Source organism: Nannospalax galili, unplaced genomic scaffold, assembly GCF_000622305.1.
Source record: "Nannospalax galili isolate Female #2095 unplaced genomic scaffold, S.galili_v1.0 scaffold599, whole genome shotgun sequence".
In the NCBI taxonomy this organism is placed as follows: Eukaryota; Metazoa; Chordata; class Mammalia; order Rodentia; family Spalacidae; genus Nannospalax; species Nannospalax galili.
In genome coordinates this window covers 1,916,491-1,920,756 of record NW_008343079.1, presented here as the reverse complement: position 1 = coordinate 1,920,756, position 4,266 = coordinate 1,916,491, and the positions used below count along the sequence as shown (strand labels likewise).

The 4,266-nt window shown below is 50.9% G+C and overlaps 1 protein-coding gene across 3 annotated transcripts in view; it reads left to right on the top strand.

The window, feature by feature from the left end:
• The first annotated feature begins 1,742 nt into the window (after positions 1-1,742).
• Positions 1,743-4,266, top strand: part of Atp13a3 (ATPase 13A3) — a 90,178-nt gene continuing 87,654 nt past the window's right edge. For all 3 annotated transcript variants that reach the window (XM_017799623.2, XM_008839036.2, XM_008839035.2), the window contains exons 1-2: positions 1,743-2,147; positions 2,844-2,881. The gene's annotated coding sequence lies outside the window, so the exon portion shown is untranslated. The remainder of the gene's footprint in view (positions 2,148-2,843; positions 2,882-4,266) is intronic.

Genomic DNA, 4,266 nt, shown 5'->3' with positions numbered 1-4,266 from the left:
GTGAGTGAAGTGAATACATCTGTGGGCTTCCCAGCCCTGCATTTCAGCTACTGCTTCACAATTGGTGGCATTTAAGGGTGGCACTGAATGAGGCAGAGGTCTCAGTTATTGAGTTGTGACAAGTGGGTGAATGTAATCCTTTGCAAACCAAAGTAGTGGCATGATTCCAGGTGAGAACAGCCACGCTTGTCAAAGGTAGCAGAGAGATGCAGAAAGGCAGAGGAAGCAAAGTATGCCTGTCAGGTATGGTGACATGAATTACTCTTGCTTGAGCAAGGTGGAGGATGTGTGTGAGTGTAGAGGGGATGTAGGGAGTGTCAGATTGTTAAGAGTTGAGGGATGAGGAAGTAGAGGCAGTCAGGGAGAGACCACTGTTTAAGAGGTGTGCATAAGAGAGCCAGAAGAACCTGGTAGCTAATTGGAGAGGGCACTCTAAGTGGATGATTGGCTTGACAGATTTATTTTTAGGACCTGAAGGGGCTTGAACCTGCTGAATGTCTGAGTATGAGAGTGAAAACAGTCAGGAGCCAAGGGAGCTTGAAGGGGGGGTTAGGGCACAGCTTTCGTGATACTTCTGCAGCCCTTAACCCATACTCACTCCCACAAAGTGAGGAAGGAAACACACAGGGGGTTTGAACTAAACTAAATTGTGAGTTGCCATTGGGAAAAGACAGCTGTTTTGGCCCAGTGTGCTGTCCATATGACCTGGTGTGCCCTGTGCTGAAATCCCAGGGCTCTATCCAGGCCCACACCAGGGGTGAGGGGACAAGAGCAGTGTGTTTCCTGCTCCCAACGAGGTGTATTAGTATCTTGGATCTGGGACAGTGTACTGCCCCAATCAGGTGTCACTCTGTGGGATGGACCAAGACAGCACACCCTTAGAGGTGTTCAGGCTGGATGGTCTTTGCTCCTTGCATAGTGTGCCCAAGTATGGCACATGCTGAGGACGCCTCCAAGACAGTCAATCAGCAAAGAATTTTGTTTGCAGCAAGGTGAAAGAACAATTGAGATGGCCAGGCGTCTGGGGTTCAGACAAGGTAGACTCAGGGCCGAGAAAGATGGCGGAGGCAGCAGGTGGCTGAGCGCTCGCTTCGCACGCTGGTTGCCCAAGTGGAAGACAGCAAAAACCAAACCCACGATTTGAATATCCGGCCGGGGCAGTGCCCCGAGATAAATCTTGTGTGGAGGGAAGTACTTAAATGCACTGAAGAGACTCCTTCTCCGGGAGGCCCAGGCGTTCTCTGGGCGTGGAAGCTTTCTCTAGCCTGCTCCTTCCAGTCATCTGCACAAAGCCTTGGGGCCAAGCAGGGCCGGGTGTTACCTTGGAATTCGAGTATTTTGTTTGGCGGTAGGTGGAGATATAAGAATAAAAGAACCTGAAGCCGGGACTCGGATCTACCTCGCTTTCCACCATACAAACACAAACTTCCTCCCTTGACTCTCCGAACTCATCACTGGGCCTCAGTTTCTCTGTTCATAAAATGGGGATTTGGACTATGAGCTCCTCTTTGCACTGCAAACAACTCACATTCCATCTCCTCCCGCCAAAAAGAGCCATTAGCGATCCCAGCCCGGCCCTAGGCTATTCCGGAGCGCCTTTGGCTAGCGGTTCTTTCCCGGGTGGGCTGGGGGCGGGGCGCTACAGACGCGAAGGTGGGCGGGACCGAGACTCGCTCCGCTAAGCCCCGCCCCCTGACGTCCCCTCCGCGCCCCTCTGCGCCGGGATGAGGCAATCACGTGACCTCACATCCGGCGCGGGAGTCCCGAGCTCGCGGCGCGCTCCCCGTGTGCCCGCCGGCTCTACCCGCAGCGTGACCCGGCGCCGGCCACGGGGAGGAGGGTTCGCTAGGTTCTTTGAGCTGGAGGCCGCGCCACCCGCAAGCGCTCACCGCCCCCCTCCCCTGTTTGCTTTCCCTGCCGCCCTCCCGTTCTCACTCTGCCCGGCTTCACCACCGCGGGCGCGGAGGAGCGGAGCGCGAACACCCGGCGCGGCCCGGGCACTGCCGCGGCGCCTCCCTCCCTAGCCCGGCTGAGGGCGATGGGGCTGGGCTGAGGCGAGGCGGCCACAGCGGCGTCCTGGCCCCCCCGTGGCTTCGGTGCTGCCCCGGCCGGGTGACCGCGGAGGCCACGGCCCGGCGGCACGGCTGGTGAGTGGCCCGGGCGAACGGGGCGCGAGGTGGGCGGCAGAGGGGATGGGGATGGGGATGGGGAGGCTGGAGGAGGCGGACGGCGGCGTCGGGTACCAGGTGAGTCCACGGCTGCTTCCTGCGCCGGAACTGGACATCACTTCTCAGGAAGATGTGTGTGGGGAGGGGGCGCTGAGACCCCGGGGTGTCTGGGTCAGGTGAGGCGGCGAGGAAGGGGCCACGTGTGGGGGTGGAGGCTTGCGGTGGATGCACCCGCTGTTTGCGGGACGGGCGGCGCGGGATAGTGGGCTAACCCCTCCAAAAGTCCGCAGGGTGATGTCCTCCGAGTGCGGCAGGGTCCTTCGTGGGTTCGTGTGGGTGCAGACTGTCGGAATTCGAGTTTGTCCCCAGCCACGCGTGGAATAGTAGATCTCTTTGCGGATCAGCGCATTTTACACGTAACTGAAGCTCAAAGGGGAAAGTGACTTCTGACTTGGTTAAGGTGTCTCACGCTGTCACGGGGCGGAGAGGACTAAACCCGGAGCCCCTTTGCTCTAGAACTTCATTGGTCGATCGTTCTCTTGGCATTATCATATCTTTATTGAGGGGTGTGGAGTTGAAAGGGAGGGAGGGGATGACATCGGGGATTGGCAGTGACTGGAGCTTCCCAATTTGGGAAGCCTTTGTGACAGGTGTTTATTTTTTTTTTTCCCTTAGGTCTGACAGAAGCATCTAGGATCTTCTGGACATAGGAGGTATGAATCCCATATAATTAACTGCTTCTTATAATTAGTGTCTTAGAGCTATATTTAGTGGTTTATATTAGTGCAAAATACATGGCTATGGAATCATAAACCTAGAAACTTAAGATTCTGAACTGAGAAGAACATACTTGAGTATGTAATAGTTATTTTCGATCCATGAGGCAAGAGGTTAGAATTTTTTTAATCTAAAAAATGTAGGGATTTTAAAGATGAACACTTGTAAAGGGTTTGTGGCTGATGTAAGGATATTCTGTGATTTTTATTTTTGAAGGGCCAGTATATAATTAAAAGTACTCCACCATTGATTAGAACTTAGCCTCTTTACCAAAACACACGTTAGTTTTCCTGCAGTGTATGTAGCATTCTTGCCGAGAATTGCCTCTTTGCTGACTGGGCTATGGCTGCCAAAGTAGCTGGTAAGTGAACATGCCATCCTGGTTTAAAGGCACATCCATTTCAGGAGGTTGTTTGAAATAGTAAACCTATTAATGATTGTTGTAAACAGTAAGTTTATCTTAAAACAAAGTCTGGCCATGTATCCCACGCTGGCCTCCATCTTATCATCATCCTGCCTTAGACTCCTGGTGGGATTGCAGGCATGCACCACTACATCTAACCTAGATGATAACTTTTGCTACTATCTTTGTGGGGTTTTGTTTGTTTGGTTGGTTGGTTGGTTGGTTGGTTGGTTGGTTGGTTTTTTTGGTCTTTCTGAGACAGGGTCTCCCTGTAGCCCCAGCCGGCCTGGAACTCACTATGTAGAGTAGGCTGGCTGGAACTCACTGAAATCCACCTGCCTCTGCCTCCCAAATGCTGGGATTAAAGGCGTGTGCCACCACGCCCAGCTGTTGCTACTATCTTTGTATTAATCTGTCCCCAATTATTTGCTATTAGATCAGGCTGAGGGAGAAATAGTTGAGATTTTTAAGCATGGTTAGAACAGCCGTGTCTCTTTTTCGGTTATGTAATTGAGCAGGAAAAGTGATGCTGTTTTATTGCTTCAATTAAGTAGTACAGTTATGATTAAATGAAAATATTAAGTGGTAGTTTATCTTGAAAATAAAACAGATAAACTTCAAGTTGATGGAGTGTTGTTTTGTAGGATGATTTCTTGGTCCAGGCCAACCAGTAAGCTTTATTTGGAGAATTTAATAGAAGTTAAAATGTTAGTTTAGAACTGCTTTGAAATAATATAAATTCCTATATTGGAATGAAACTGGTTTCATAGTAATTAGAACAAAGTTCTGTCTGAATATCAGCATCTTCTCATAAGCTAATTGGTTCTGCTTATCAGTGGCTAAAGACTTCACCTGGTTTAGTTCTTAATAATTATTTAGGTAGTATCAGCTTCCCAACTGTATATAAATATGGGTTCT